General features: G+C 40.1%; 1 protein-coding gene across 4 annotated transcripts in view; it reads right to left on the bottom strand.

The window, feature by feature from the left end:
* Chrm3 (cholinergic receptor muscarinic 3) overlaps positions 1–17,279 on the bottom strand; it is a 420,874-nt gene that overhangs the window by 248,236 nt on the left and 155,359 nt on the right. Inside the window, exon 1 of one of the 4 annotated variants that reach the window (XM_078023114.1) lies at positions 174–251. The exons of the other annotated variants lie outside the window; for them this stretch is intronic. The gene's annotated coding sequence lies outside the window, so the exon portion shown is untranslated. Of the gene's footprint in view, positions 1–173; positions 252–17,279 lie in introns of those variants that run through there. 4 annotated transcript variants of the gene reach the window in all.

Below are 17,279 nucleotides of genomic sequence, written 5' to 3'. Positions count from 1 at the left end.
TTCACAGGTTTCAGACTGGGACCTGCATATGGGTACAGTAATAGCACATTATATTCACAATAAGGATATTCTCGTACGGATACAAACAGTGCTTCTCGTAAACACAAACATCTTGCAAAATGTATGTCTTGCCAACATATCTCAAGATATATACCACATATAAAAATTCCTACCATTTGAGGAAAGGCTTCCGTGCTGCCACTTTTAGCTCCCTCACCAAAGTCAACAAACTCCCAAATAGGACAGCTGTGCTTGTCAAATCGGACCAGAGATGGAGTTTTGTTCCTCTGCTGGTAAATCAAAGGAGTCATTTTAAAGTACTTTGCTTTTGATTTCCAAATGTGAAAACTAATAGTGTTAAAATGTTCCATAACACAAAATAGAGAAATAATGAATTCTAGCAAAACAATTTACACATTAGAAGGGAAAAAAAAGGTTGTCTACTTACACCTTTTACAAGACTCTCTGATGTACTTCTTGCCTGATGATAACCATTAACACAAATTAAAAGCAGGAAAAAAAAAAGATGTTAATAATATGGAAAACATCCAAGAGCTCAATTGAAGTGGCTGTATACAGGAGTAAATGACAAACTTGCTTATCAGTGCATTTGAACGTCAGGCTTAATTACAATTTTGAAGATTTATTTACAACTTAATGGCTATTGATTTTGGGTACGGGTGATAGATGCTAAGGATTGATTTTGAACAAGTGTATAACCAGCTGTGGCAGTAGGTCAGGTTCATTAAGGACTGCCTCCCTCCTCAGACCCGTGGGAAGCCTGGAACTCACGGATGTTCTGGTGAACTCCGTGGCTCCCTGAGACCTGACCCTATCTTGGAACTGAGGAGTGCCACACCACGCCCCGGGACTTCTCCTAGTTGTGACATTCACCATAGCTCATCCTCTAACTCAAACTTCTGCAAGCTGTGCTTCTGGAGAAATGCTGAGACCCGTCAGGAAATGCCACCTTTTCTAGGAGGAGGCTACAAATGAGTGACAAGCTGGAATGACCATCTTCTCATGAGTTGGTCCACAACTATATGGGTTCAGATGGCATAAAGAAAAGAAAGTCAAACAAAACCCATCCATTCCATTTTGGACATGGATAAGAAAAAGGTTTGGGGTAGCTGTTCAAATTAATGCAGTTATAATAGTTTTTAATATAGTTAATGAAGTTTTCCTTGTGGTGCAGACTCAAGATTAAATTATAATAACCTACTAAACAGATCATAGAATTGATCTCAGCCAAATGAAATAAGATATTTGAGCTTTTTTTTTTCCTTTTTAAAGAAATGGTCTAAAAGTAAGAAACAAATCAAGTAAATTTAATTATTTCTTCCGTTCCAACACCCAAACAGATTGTGGCAACTATAAGGGAAACTCAAGACCTCGAGCATTAGCCTGAAGATCAATACAAAAGCAAAACAACAACAACAATCCAAAACCTGATGGTGTCTCAAGAGGGAAAAGTGACAACTTTAGGCGAGGAAAGAAATTCTGGTTTCAAGGAAGATCATGGCAGATTGTTTCATGACCGAAGAAATGGAAGGCTAAAAAGTGTCTAGACTAGTTATATTTTGGAGGGAGAAAGCAGAAATACCTTCATTGCAATGAAGTTCCCTGAGAATAGAACTCAAGTTTAAATAGAGCCATGCCACCATAACGTCTAGGACACCAAGCAAATGTACTGATGTCATGTATTAGGGACTCCATCTATTTTTAATTCAGACATGGGGAGAAGGCCTAATTCAAGTGAATAAGCGCCACTTATAGAATGCCAACTACTTCGTCACAGAAAATAAAAGGTTGGCGCTCTGGAACCAGGGGGCCATTTGTTCTGCCGGATCAAAGCTTTGGAGTAGGGATCGGGCCTTAAGGTGACCAAGAATGCAAAGCCCCATCAACCAAGATCTTTAAAACTCTTTATTTTGGTCCTAAGCTAAGGTGACTGTCTCCATGTCACTGTCTGTATTCTCTCCCGAGGAAATGGAAGTGGCATTCACCTTCCTTATAAAAAATAGGCAAAATGCTGTCATTTCTCAGGACATAAAATTTGTAGCAGATTGTAGCTACTTTGATAAGACTTCAAACCATTACTCTACTACACTTTCAGGCACAAGGACCCTTAACATGCCTGTTAGGGACTCAAATTACTCCAAACACTCAGCTGACAGCCCACACATTCACTGAAATGGTTATGAAAATTCCAGTCCAGAATATGAATTCAGAGTAATCTTGTTTCATTTTTCTTATCCCCCTCCCCAAAGACTGCCTGCATGGAGAACTTCACCATCATCGTGGCTTTAAAACGAAAAGAAATAATAATGCTTCCTAAGTCATCAGTTTCAGTCATTGTTTAGCATGTTACAATAGTGTGATCCAATTCTTTCACGTAAGCTGAAGAACAAAGAAAGGACACAGAAATCCAGGATAACCATAAACAAAACAATGAGGTACAGAAGCCTGGACTCAGGTGCCAAGAAAGCCCAGAAGAGATGAAGCAAAGGACAAGGAGGTGTTAACGAAAACCAGAGGTCTCCGTCTGGGTGGATGCTCACCCAGGAAGTGAGTCATGGAGGTGAGCATTATGGGGAGAGGGGCTCCTCCTAAGGAAAGAAGACCAATGCAACATTAGAGACTAGGAATCATTGCCAACAAAGAGTTGGTGAAAAGATGGGAAAGATGCTCAATCGTTGGTTGAAACTCATGACTATCAATTTGGAGGCCTGTTCTAGACTAGTCTTATATTGAAGAGTCTTCTTCATAAGATTTCAGGCTGTTCCTTAAATTCCCACATGACACAAACCAAACCTATTATGGGCGAATGTGTTCTGACACAGTGCCCATTTAGTAAGCATGGTATTTACTGTGATGTGGAGACCGTTTCCATTAATGCCAGCTGAGATCAAGAGATTGAGTCAGGGTTTTTAGCAGTCTCATCCTACAAGGAGCTTATATTTGAATTTGTAGACAACTAAAATTCTCAGATCTTTTTATTTTCCATGTAAATCAGGGCTTCTCTTGTCTTTTATCTGTATGATAACATTTTAAATTTAAATATAGGACTTTATGTTTATTCCTGTTATATTTAATCTTTTTGGTTTTGATCCAGAAATTTAGCCTGCCAAAAATTCAGACTGCTAAATAAGGGATACCAATCAGTTGCTTTCTATCTTCCCTGGAGAAACTAAGGAACTTCAAGTTTAAAATGCATCATGAAGAATTTGGGTAAAATACAAAGCATTTCTTAAGGGGAGAATTAGAGATTCTAGAAGAGGTAGGGGGAAACTTACAATTTTTACTTTTTTAAAATCATAAATGCGGGCTGGGGATGTGGCTCAAGTGGTAGCGCACTGGCCTGGCATGCGTGCGGCTCGGGTTCGATCCTCAGCACCACATACAAACAAAGATGTTGTGTCTGCTGAAAACTAAAAAATAAATATTAAAATTCCCTCTCTCTCTCAAAAAAAATTATAAATGCTTTTTTAAAGTTTCAATTTATTAAAAGTGGTTAAAATAATTCTTATGGGGAACTTTGATTTCTACCTTAGGAAGGACTAACCGTGCTTTCTTCGGGTTCTAGTGTTCTCTGCTTTACCCTGCAAGATGTACTGGGCCCTCTGCTTGTTACGTGCCTTCTCCCTTGGCTAGAATATAAAATCTTTGGGGACAGGAATCATATCTTACTGGCTTTTATGTCCCCAAATATATAATGTGCATTTAACAAAATTTTTAATGGTTGATAATAAAACACTGAATGATTCAAGGGCAAGTGTGAGAGGAAAGGATTCAATCATGTCATCAACAAACATTCAGTACCTCCTGTTTACCAGGTGAGGTAGAAAGAAGCCCATAGGAGACAGGGGCCACCTTGACCCCCTGGGGGTAACACAGACCAGGAGATCTAAGAAAGTGACCTTGTGCCACAAGTGTTCATTATGTCTGTGATTTCTGGTCAAAGACCGTGTATATTCAGATATTGTACTATGCCTCAGTGGGAAAACTGAAATAATCAATGTTTTAAATTACTGATGCTTAAAAATGTGAGCTTTTTTCCTATAAAAAAACAAAAGTGCTTCTGTTACTTTATATTTATCACTAAAGCATTTTGTGGCATTTGAATATAAATGGTTTTGTTTCTAAAGCCATGCATTTATTGGGGACTTACACTGTATTGCAGATGGAAAGCCAGAAACATATAGTTTTATGTGATTCCTGTACACTAATATGTAATTATTCTCCTGAACAGTGCTTGCAATTAGCACCTTAAATCATCGATGGCAGAAAGATGTCTACACAGGTAGGAGGCTATTTTCACTCAGTTGAGTGATTTAGCAGATATTAAATCTGGTTCCTCATTGTAATCAGTACATTGACTATTCATGAGAATTAATACTTCTTCATTTCTCATAATGATGCTTCACTAACTCACCAAGGTAACAGTTTTCCTTTCTTGTAACACTTGCAGATGTAAGATGGATTCACAAACTACCTTCCTTTTCCACAAAGAGGTCTGGGCATTTGAGAAATATTATTTGCAGGTGTGTATACCTTTCTATGGCTCTACATATTGAAGGCTGGTGCTCGTTTTTTTTGCTTTTTTTTTTTTTTTGAACTGGTAATGCTTCCCCCTAACCAAGCTGTATCTGGAATTAGCAGCATTTTCTAAGCCTGTGCACCCAGTCTTATGGTGTTTTGGCCCCACTGTTGCAGAGTGGGATCCCAAGCACAAGTTAATTAATTGAAAACACTTTCCCAAGTGCCTCCCTGATCTTTCCTTTGCTTTTGATTTTCAAAAGCATCTCTGGTCTACAGGAGTCAGATGATGTGTACCAAAAACTTACTCCAAAAGTTTAATAAAAAGTACACCTGAAAGTTTCTAGTTGGGGCTTGATTACATCCAAGTATCAACATTCCTGTCATTAACAATTATTGTTGAGCTTCCCCAAACCCCACACACTACATCTTCTATTGGAGGTCTGTGAAGTCTGTTAACAAAGTAAAAATGGCTCTACAAAGAAGAGAGGCACTTTCAGACACATTCCCTCATCGCCAGCAGATCATGCAGGTAAGTAGACAGTGTGAAGACTGATCAATACAAAGCGACAGCTTCCTAAGTCCTGTCCCCAGACTCCTCCACTCCCTGGAAGCTGCAGGGGATGGTGTTCCAGCTAGCAACTGAAACAATCTGCATGCATGCTTAAATCAAGTTTGTTTAAAATTAGAAAATGGCATAATGTATTCAAAGGTTTTCCTGCAGCATTTGCATGGAATTAAAAAATATGCTTCATGCTTTGAATTTAGAGAGCAGAGATATCTAACTCACCTATTGGTTTGGCTGGATGTTTAAAAACTCCACTACAGAAACTGTTGTGCTTAACTTTAAAAGAAAATAACATTAGAATACATAAGCTTCTTTGCCTGTCTAATAAAAATGTAATGGGCATGTGAGAGAAAACTCGATTGGTTAAATAAAATCTTTAAGCAAATATGAAGCTTTTTTGTTGCTGTTGCTTAGCAAGTGAGAAAGTTTTTTTTTTTTTTTCATATGCAAGGCTGAGCAAATGTTTTTCTTGGCCAGAACCCTCTTTTATAATGGTGGCTATCATTCCTGTATTAAGCCAGCAAAAATGACTTTGTTGCTGTTTAGGGGTTAAGAGAAATTGAGAAAGGAAGAAGAACAGGACAGAGAGACAGGCAGAGACACTGAAAAATAAAATAAAGACTATTAAATGTCTGCTGGTAATTTAAACAGTTTTGCCAACTGCAAGGTTTTAAAGTGCACAGTCGGCTTGACAGGTCCCCTTGGGCTGCACAGGCAGCTCTGCTTCCTCCTGGTCTGGACTTGGCTTGTAAAATATTTCTGCATGAGAAGGGAAGTCCTGTGTTGTGTATTGGTGGGGAAGGAAGTGGGAAAGACAGGGAAAGCCTCTTCCTACCTTATATCCCTCTTTCCATCATATTCTTCATTCCAGAGGACAGGGGCTGCAATGAGCAGAATGGCAGGAGGTGGGCTTCCCTGGGGCTCTCATGTTTTATTCCATGGAGTACTGGACTCTCTCCTTCAATGGCATATGGGCAGCATGCCACTCTCTGTCTATTGCAAGCATCATGGATCTGCAGGTAGTCCTCAGGACCTACCTACCTCTCCTCTGCACATGAGGATTTGGATGAGGACCACTTTTAGAGGGCGGCTAGGAGGATGACCTCATGTTGCTTCTGGTCTGTCTGTGACCCAGTGTGTGAAGTGGTGCCAAGGCCAACCTTCCCCAGGCTCAGAGATAGGGTGTGTAACCAGCTTCTCCATGAGACATTCTTGAGAAGATAGTTGGGAGCCCAGGATTTCTCAGCCAGTCATGTTTTCAAATCCAGCTTTACCAACAAACAAACAAACAAACAAACAAACAAACAGAAAAACAAAACAAAGAAACAAAAAACAAAAAGCAAAGAAACACCTGTGTCTTGGGAGATGCCAAGACCCAAAAGAAATAAAGCTAAAACTTCAGTCTTTTTTTTTCTTGCTTCCTTCCAGATAGACTCCAGAAAGAAGCAGCAGCAATAAACTGGCACTCCAATCTCCCAGTTATCAACCCTAGTTCTGGCTATAGCTCAGGAAACATCACATAAAGTGCAGAAATAATTATAACTTACTCAAAACGTTTAAAGAGCCTTATAGCACTTTTTTTTCCCTGAGTGTCAAAATTATCATTTTCCTACAGAAATAAGAAGGAGGCATGCAACATATCTGCTTTAGAATATTCCAAAATATAAAATAAAGAGAAGTGAAATATTTCTAAAAGAAGAAGTTGAATTCTTTGCAAGTAAATTAATGGTCAATGTAAGAATAATCTTGAGATGTTGAGGAATGGGAAGAAGATTATTTTCTGCTATTAACCTCTCGTTTGGGTTCCAAGAAGTATCTAAAATTTTATTTTTGTCTCTGTTTTGATTCACGAGTGTTCAAAGCTTTGACGTTTGCTTTAAGAGACTTTCATGCTGCAAAAAATAGGCTGTCGTCCAAGCTCACCTCTACGACTTTCACACAAAGACCTTTGCAGTTGCCTAGGTCTCAGTTATATATTAATAGGTGCTGGTGCAATTCCAGAGCTAAAATCCACAAAAAGACAGCAACAACAACAAAAAATATCTACAGAACTTTCAGTCTGTTCTGACTCAACCTGGACTCTGAGATGTTATAAAGAATCTGAATATCTTTAGCATGCTAGCTCACAGGTATCAGAGGTTCCACAGCTGTATGCTTCCTTAGGGAAGCAAGACTGAACAGGCATTCCTCAGAAGGGCAGCATGTTGGAGCGGACAGCAGATGGGTTGCCAGTCCCACAGATCAAGGATGGCATCATTGCTTATCTTTTGATTCCACCGGGCAAGAGGGCTTTGCAATGGGGGTGGGGTTTTCTCATCTCCAAAATGGGAATGATAATATCGACATTTCAGAGAAAAAGAAATTTAATTTTTATTGAAGCAAAGCACTTGGGAAATAATAAGTGCAAATTAACATCTCGTGCTTTTCTTGGGAGCTTTGCAAGATTTGATGATATAAGATGGTGACCACATTTTATGAACCAAGTTAATTGGCCATTTAATATTCATATTTCATCTCTCTGTTTAACATGCAATGACTTCAGGAAATACAAATGTCTATTGGATTTTATAACCTGCCATGTGAGAAGGCAAACAGTAATATATCCATCAAGTATCTATACCCACTCAAACTGACTACTAGATAAGGCTCCCTTGGGTTCACTCAGTTAAGTATTTACTCTTGATACTGCTCAGGAGAGAGGGTGACTGTTGCCTTTTATAACAAAATGATCAAAGGACAGGTGTTTCTCCTAAACACTACTAATCTGCCAAAGGCTAAAAGGGCTTCTGTCCCAAAAGTACCTCACATCCTCACTTCCTTCAATAATCCCAGTCATTTCCTTTAATCTTAGGTACAACCGCTCAAAATTTGTGCCTGCTAATTTTAGCTTAAAACATCTCTCAGCTCACACCAGCATGAGACACACTTCTCTCCTGAGCAGCTGCCACTCCCGGGAAGGCACCAGCATTTTCTGGAGGCCACTTCACAAGAGCACTCCTAATCACAGGAGGAAGGCACACCAACCACCTGTTACTCTGATGGCATTTCCAGATTACCATCCTTTAGGCATCAAAAGTTGCTCGATTGTATTCCCCTGTGAATAGGTGGCTGAAAGTATGTATAAACTGGTATCTGCTTTCAAGTCTCTCACAGTCATGGACAGAGCTCTTCAGGTTTCAGCCGTTGCCTGCAAGGAGCGCTACTGCCTCTATCAGTTGTCAATCACAGGCATATCAGAATCACATTAACCAGAACCAAATTCAGAATCTCATAAAATTGATTTGACTTTAGGATGATTGACATTGATATCCCAGTGAACATGAACTTGAAGTGAGAATCAGGAATGACAATTTACATGGTGCTGGCCAACACGGTGCTCACATAACCAAGGGATGCTTTGCAAACTGGCTTTTTTGAGGGACTGTGAGAAACACACCTGAGGTCAGGGGAGAAGAAGTCACTGTACTTGGTACTTTGTTGGGGGCTAAATCTGGACACTGATGAGACTCCCTCTAATCCCTGACTCTCTGATGCCACCCCCAACACAGCCCTTGGTGCATTCTCAGCAGCTCTGGAGGAGGACAGCATTGCTAGGTCACAGCTTTGCTGGAGTCTATTTAATATTTACTTTTATCCTAATTCTCTTCTTTGATTATATATGCCCTTAAGTATACAGCTAAAATATTTGAGTTCAGTTTAACCAACTATAAAATGATGCTTAGTTTTAAAATATCTTGAGACCCTGAGTTTGAAATAGACACAATCATGTGCTTTGTTTTGATCTCAGAATGATATTCCAATTAAACCTGAAAATAATGTAGCCTTGCTCTGCCACTCTGAGGTACAGCATAGTCTGAGGCAAGTAAGGGGCCCTGGGGCCAGGGGCCCAGCTGATAGGGGCAAGGGAGAGCTTTTCTTTTACTCAGGGTTTCTTCTAAGGGAATCACAGAGTTGAAATCTGTGGAGTGTTCACTGGCCAGCAGAATAGGAGAGAACCCATAATTTAAAGCATTTTTTTTCTAAATAGTCACAAGATTTTTGCAAAACTTCCCCAGCTAGAGTAAATAAAAAATGAATGATTAGTAACTATCCTGACAATAAAAATGTGCTGGGTGATAAAAAATAAAACAAAGTCCTCTTATGGTGATTATACTGATGGCTTCATGCTGTCATGATGCTAAATGAAGGAAATTAAATAAATCTTACTTTCTGCTCAGAAAAGCTGTGTGGGGCGGAGGAAAGGGGGAAAAAGGAAGTCAGAGAGTCAGTCAAATTTCTTTCAACATAGTTCTTAACTAAGGAACTACTCCGTAAGGAAAAAAATATCTCAGACCCAGTATCTCTATACCAAACTGACCTACATTACCATAGCTCTTTGAATCACTCTTATCTATCCACATTAATTGTCCCAAACTTTGAAGGCATGCTCTGTGCTTCTCTGTCTTGCTCAGTGTCAGGCACAGAAGAGACATCCACCAATACTTGTAGCATTTTCTTCTTGTGTCTAGCACTCAGTAAGCACTTAATAAATGCAAATATTTTTTAGAGTAATGATACACATATGTTCTCAACTCACATTATAAGTTGAAAACATCCTACACTGAAAATGCGCTTCACATACCTGACCTACCAAGCACCCTAGCTTAGCTATTCAGCACACCAGAGCATGTGGGTTGTTTCCTCCTTGTGATTTCATGGCTTCCTGGGAGCAGCCACTACCCAGATCATGGGCATGCAAGGTACCACATGTTGCTAGCCCAGAAAAGATCACTGTTCTAAAGTCAAATCATGGTTTCTTTAGAATTCGTATTGTTTTTGCATCCATTGTAAAGAAGAAAAAAATTGTAAACTAAACCATTATAGGTTGAGGAAGGTTTTTATGTTTCTTATACTTAATGAGTCTTTTATAATTCTGTTATACATGAATCCATGTGAGTGTGTGTGTGTGTGTGTGTGTGTGTTTTGAATTTGAAGTTCTCAACCATAAAACTTCATACACACACACACACACACACACACACACACACATACCAGGGATTAAACTCAGGGGCACTCAACCACTGAGCCACATTCCCAACCCAATTTTGTATTTTATTTAGAGACAGGCTCTCACTGAGTTGCTTCGTGCCTTGCTTTTTGCTGAGGCTGGTTTTCAACTTGCCATCCTCCTGCCTCAGCCTCCCAGTGGCTGGGATTACAGGTGTGCGCCACCACAACTGGTGAATCCATACGTATATGTAATGGGAAATGCACACAGCACTAACATCCAGGCTCCCCGTAGTTAATTCCTACATGTGATCTCCCTGAAACACAATTTCACATTTTCAAGGAAGAGAGATACTGATATATCAGTTTCTCTAAAGTAGGAAGAGTTATCTCAGAAGGAACTTCCCATGGTCCAGAGTGAGAACCTCCCTACATGGGCAGTGGGAAGGTGTGCAGGAGCATGAAGCACCGGTATGAGCCAGCACCTGATGGATAACCCTGAGAGCAGCACAGGCTGGCAGGAGGGCAGCGGAAGGAAGAGGGGTGTGGCACCCTGCGACCCTGGAGGCCTCATCAGAGACTATATCAGCAAGTGTCTCATTATCCAAATGGAAGTGACTGGGAAGAACTAAAGATATCTGAGGAAACCGACAGCTTGACTCCATGTGATTTTAGAAGTTCACTGGAGTCCTTGAGTGAGAAATGGATCTAGACAGGGTGATAACGTGGAGGGTCCAGCTAGGGTGCTGTTTCAGTAATTCAGATGAGAGAAAATGGGACCTTGGATTAGGATGGTGTTGGAGAGACAAACTTAAGAGCTGGGGAGAAAACCTATCAGTGGGGGAGGTGGGGGGTTCCTATCTGTAGCACGGTGGAGGGACATACAAAGAGATGGTGGCTATGGTGTTCTGGGGTCCAGGAGATACCAGGGCACCTGACTGAAGCCACTGCGTGCCTGCACTGTAAGGGAACCCATGTCTTGTAGGTTTGCCACCTGAGTCATTTTTCTACAGGAAGAAAACTATTTGAGCAATAAAATAGTACTTGACAGTGATAAGATAGTACTCAAAAGGCAAGTACTCATAGGCAGACTTATTCTATACAATTTGAGATGGGTCTCTCTATATCACTCAGGTTGATTTTGAACTCAAGTGACCCTCCAGAGTCAGATTCCCTAAAAGCTGGGACTATAAGTGTGTGCCACTGTTCCCAGCTCAATAATTCTTTTTTATAAGAGAGTAATATAAGCTAAAAATAAATATTTTTACCAGACAAGTAAGCCTGCTGCTTCTCTAAGTCTAAAAGGCAGAAAGTCCTCTTGAATTTGAAGTTCTCAACAACAAAAAAAAACTTCATAAAGGTTGGCAGGTTGGAAAGATTCATACTACTCACTAGGATTCTAGGTTTACAGTACATCAAGTTTTACTTAGCTCCATATGTTAGCTTCATTGTGCTCTCATGCAGGGAATTAAAGTTATAGCTAGCTAAATGGCATATATTTGTGAAGTGCTTAGGTTGAAAAAAATCCTGCAAATATTGGATATTTGCATATTTTATTAATATTATTATCATAGCATTATATGGCAGAGACAAAAAGCCTAAAGAAGAAAAGTATCACATATCTTTTGTAGAATTGGTTCTATTCTGCTCTGTATGAAAATCCTTTTAATTTCTCTTTAGAATAGCAAAGTAGGTAGACACACCTACTTTTCTGGAGGTAGGCAGCCTCAATTCAAACCTTGGCTTTCTCCACATGCAAAATGATATTGTAACTTCATCTTCTAAGTTTTAATTCCATCATCTCTAAGATAAGGACATTACCTATTTTTAGGATGACTGTGGCATTAAACAAGAATATAATGAAGACCATTAGCATGGTGCTGGTCACCTATAAAACACACAAACATAGCCACGGTAAACTCTATCTGGTTAAAGATAGGGCCTTAATCACACCAGTACCCACCCAAAGGGTGATCAGCACAATGAGTTTGGCTTTACGGGTCCTAAATAATAAAGGTTCGCCAGTGGAAACCCTGTGAATTTTTACACACACACACACACACACACACACACACACACACACACACACACGTCTCAGCAGTCACTTCTTTAAGAAGAAAGAGCAATGGTAGTCAGCCAGGCTGTATTTGAATCCTAACTTTCCCACTCAATACCTGTGGCTTTACACAAGATCTAAGTTTCCATTTCCCCATCTGTAAAGGGATAGCATACCTCCTTCATGAGGATGTGTAAACATGTTGAGAAGATGAGTTTTCTGTACTAAGTCCAACACACACCTCTTCCCTCTCCTCCTTCATGTCATCAGCCCTGTCCAAGGAGCAGAGCCATACCTGTGCACGCATAGGGTCAGCAGTGGGATCAGACGCTCACAATTGCCCTTCTATCCAGAATTCCTAAGTTAAAATGAACATCAAGGACTGTCTTGCAAAGAGTCTTTTAAAAAGTGACCAAATGCAAGTTTAGAGTAGCCTTGGGTTTGTTTGTGTAAAGAGCCATTTCCTTGGGTCACTGCTGAGCGTTCCTAGTAAGACACACACAAAGTATTCATCTGGGCAGTCAAACGCCTGGGAGGTAAAGGATACTTGTCTTCTGGTGGTTCACAGAGATGGGCTTACCCAGCACCATTTAGAAGGAGCATTCTGTGAAAACCTGCACATGTCAAAATCACTAAGGCATTGTAATGTCTGAGCAAGCCATGTATATCTACCTGTCTTTCTATTATCTATCTACCTGTCTATTATCTATTTCTTTATCTATGGCAAAGTTGAACATCTAAAATCCCATCCAAATAGCAAATGGGAGTGAACCCCAAAGAATATTCTGAGATGAGGTCTGGAGGGCAAATGAGCATCACCAAATTGTACTTTTAGCTTTGATAAATCCTAGATGACCACCAATCAGTCATGTAACAGTTTATTTTTTCCTTTTGTTGAGTGAGAATAACATTGACTTTCCAGCAAGGCATAAACAGTTGCTAAAACTCTTTGCCAAAATAGAAGATTTTATAAATAGTTGAAAAGTGTGAACAGCAGGGAGGAATTTTAGTTTTCTTCCTTGTTAGATAACAGCATACTCATCATTTGATTAAAAGAGAAGAAAATGTGGAAATTGATAATACTCAGTTGAATATATTTGGCCAATTTCAGTTTCAGTTTTTGGGGTGTGTGTGTGTGTGTGTGTGTGTGTGTGTGTGTGTTTTCCATATGGCACAGACTGGATCAAGAAATCTTGGGAAAATATGGTGGAAAAAGTAATGTCATTTTTATTTTCACAACTTCTTAGGGACCAAGGAAGGAGTAGGAGCCTGATATGACTAAGTGTGCGTATGAGGTGCTCTTCAGTTAGATGGCACTGAGGGAAGACAGTTGAATAAGAAGGCAGACGGGCATGGTGGATAAGGATGTCGGAGCCAGACTGTCTGTGTTGTAACTGCCACTGAGACAATTTTGACCTTCAGGACCCTGAGCAAAGCACCTTCTCTAGGCCTTGGCTCCCTCCTCTGTGCAACACTATAAAAATGTACCTGTGTGAAGATTAATTTATAACAGGTCAATATGTAGATATAAAGTGCTTAGAGTAGTACCTAACACACAAGGAGGACCAAATGTTAACTCTATAAAGGACAGAGAGTTGTTTAAAAAGTATAAGCCAAAAAAAAAAAAGTTGAAGTACACAACAATTATTAGCAGAAAAACAAAATTCTTTTAGGAATGAGAAATTCCACATGTCCAGTTTTTTGACCATGAAGTTACGCTATTAGATTAAAAAGAGAATGAAAACTCTCAACTTTTAATACATTTTCCCCCTTTTCTATCTAGAAGAATGAGTGGATAGAAGTAAGTGTGGAAATCACCAAGATGGGATCAGTTATGTGAACACAGGGAGGAATCCAGGGCTGCTCCTGAGTGGAGGCCCGTGTCCTGACTCCAGATGAGTCATCTGCCCATGTGCTGGAGGAATCCAGAAACTTCTTAGCCACGGTGCTAACCTTGTCAAAAACAGAACTCCAGGAATCATTCTGCCACTTTCAATTCTGGAAAAGGACATATCATTTTTCAGGATAAAATGTCTCACTGGAATGCATGTAGTATTTCTCTGTAAGACCTGATTTAATAACCCTGGTAAGTGTAATATACAAAATTAAGATGTACTCAAACATTTCTTGGAAAAGAAATTGTAAAGCCACAAGATACAGATTCGTATATTAATTTAATACAATTGCATACTGAGATGGGACTCTAAATCACTGGAATCTGCCAAAGGCCTAGCTGACTTTCCACAGAGACAATCATGCGTGAGATGTAATTCAGGAGCTCTCATAAGCCTACACTTTATCTAAAAATCATGCTTCCGTGGTCTGTTGTGGACATTCAGAATCAAACCATTAGTGTTCCCTCCCTCATATTTACAGTATGGACTGCTACAGAAATGCACATCCCCCGGGAAGAATGACATATCAGCCCTCGAGGACACGAATGTCTTCATATTAACAAAACTGTCACTTCCTTCATGACCTGGGTTTTGCACTAAGTGTGATTAATAACTATTGTGAGGGACCAGGAAGCCTGTGACGGGCTCTTCAGAGGATAGTAGTAACAAGGGAAGTGAGGATGTTATCAAGAGGACTTTCCTCCATTAAGACGACCCCTAACCTGAGTGTACTTGAAATGGCAATCAACACATTAGGTCAGACAAGAAAAAAATACTTGGCAAACTCTTTAAGATGCTATAATCAAATCTGACTAATTTTATGAGGAATTTTATAACAGAATAGACAACAATGCAAAAGCATTGACTAGTTTGTAAACTGAAGCATTCCTCATTTTGAAATTAAACTATACCCTGCTAATGATCACAACAATGTTACCATAAATCATTCTGCAATGGTGAGGCAAAGCAGGGCCTGATGAGTGGTCTTGGGACCCTGGGGGAGATGAACCCAGTGGGTCTTACCCATCTACTCCATCTTGATCCCAGATGTAAGAACTACATTCATCACGTTTTTTTTTTTTTCTCCCTGAACAGCTTCTTGTCTACCATTTTTAAAAAATGAATTTGAACAAAATAGTGAAGCATACCTCATTTTAAAAAATTAAAAGGATACACACAACATTACTGGTTAACAGACTTTGGGGGGAAGGGAGAGAGGGAAGAAAGAAGGAAAAAATTAAAAAGCAACACAGAAGACAAAGGTGGAACAAAACCTAGATGTCCATTAGAGGCCTTCAGATCCCAGACCTTTACAATTCCAGAGAAGCAGTCACAAACAAAGGAAGTTTATAATATTTCACTTTCAGCTTAGACTTCAAAAAATCTGGACCATTCAGAACTGTGTGACAATTTATTTTCTCCTGAGAATATTTTTTTGTGTGAAGATGTAAGTAATCTAACTTTAAATCTAAAATCTTAAAAGTTCCATATTCTAAGCAAAAGTCTAACCCTCGATTGCCAGGGTAGGTTAGTGTGGATTGCTTTTAGATGACTTGAAGGTCATCCTTTGTACACGGTGAAGAGCACTAGACCAAAAACAAGAGAGCAGATTCCACTTCTACCACTGACTAACTGACGAAGTAGCTTTCTAAGCTATGATGGGGACCTAGTGTGGAAGATAAATTTAAGGGGAGAAGAGTTACTTGCAATTTATAGGTTCAGAAATTGTGAATTTAAAAGTAGAAGGGGCAAGATTAATACGTATGTAACATTCTCAGAGATGCTCCGAGTGAAACTTGATGACATTGTGTAAGAGAACAGGATGACTACAGAGTGAAGAAATTTGCCTTGGGACCTGGGAGCAGCTAATGGAGGTTGGGGCCGAATACCTACAGGCAGGCAAAGCTACCAGAAAGAAGAAAGTTGTCTATGGGGACCCCTATTGCATTGTTATATGAGACTATGTATTAGGTATTATTTGTTTGTAACACAGGCCATGCATACGTAAGGAAACTTTGTTCTTAACCAGATAACTTCCCTGTTTAGTGAAAATCATTCAAGGACCTTAGCAATTGGCTTGGGGAGAATATGGTTCCGGAAAAAGAATTTCCCAGGACATGCCAAGGAACCAGGGTCAAAGCTTTGGCCCTGGGTTGTAGTCACATTAAATTAATCATAGTGACTTTTCTTTTACTTTTTCCTTTTTTGGAGCTGGGGATGGAGCCAGGGCCCTGTGCACACCAGGCAAGTGATCTGCCACTGAGCCACACCCCAGCCCAGCCAGGAACTTTTCCACCAGACTCTTTCCTTGACTATATTGCAGTAGCATGTTTCTCGCATCCTCATTTTCTCAATCACCATCACAAGGAAGGCCCTCAGTAAAACTTCCCGAAGTCTAATTATGCTAGCACTGGAGAGGTGGAAGCAGCAATGAGAGGTGGGAAGGGAAGGCTATGGCCAAGCTATGGGGAAAGGGCACTGCTTGAGAGTAGGAAAAAGCATGTCAGAAAGACAATGGGAAGCAGAGTTGGAGTGGAAGAGACCATGTGGGGCCCCTTGAGCCAAGGTTGCCTGCAGGAGGACTAGGATAAGGTTGGAATCTCAGAATGCCAGGAAGCTTGGGGGAAACAGCAGGATGTCCAACCAGTGAAGCAGAAGGTGAGAATGTTTTAGAGAAGAGAGATTTAGAAATAAATGCTTCATTCTAGGAGGGATATAAACAATCATGGAAAAGTAAGGGCTACCTATAAAGAAGTTCAGAATTTTATAACACAAAAGGCACTGCAGCTGCTGGCCTATGATGAGGGACACTGGCTAGAAAACATGATGCAAATTTATATGGAACTGGGGGATCTCCTTCAACATGACCTTCATCAATGTCACATTTTGAACAAAAATCTACTGACACACAGCTTAGAAATGATGATCAAAACTCAGGCAGAAAATTAGTACTGTTAGCCACATAGGTGTCAGAAGAAGAGGACTCAGCTGTGAAGTCCTTCACGTTGGAATCTCTTCTCCATCACAGCAAGGCACCTCAGGAATTCCTCAGCAGTCACTGTGAAAACCCTCTGGGGCTCACAGTCAATGCTGACAAAGGATTCTCCTTCCAAACACCTGTTTCTGGAGTCCCTGCATATGTGGAAGTCCTAGCTTGCTATCTACATAAGATTTGAGTGGTAAAATGGCTAAAAACACAGCTTTAGGTCAAATCCAAGTTAAAATGAGGAGCACA

This window comes from Ictidomys tridecemlineatus, chromosome 10 (genome assembly GCF_052094955.1).
Source record: "Ictidomys tridecemlineatus isolate mIctTri1 chromosome 10, mIctTri1.hap1, whole genome shotgun sequence".
Taxonomy (NCBI): domain Eukaryota; kingdom Metazoa; phylum Chordata; class Mammalia; order Rodentia; family Sciuridae; genus Ictidomys; species Ictidomys tridecemlineatus.
Note: the sequence above shows the minus strand (reverse complement) of the source record. Positions and strands in the feature narration are given on the sequence as shown.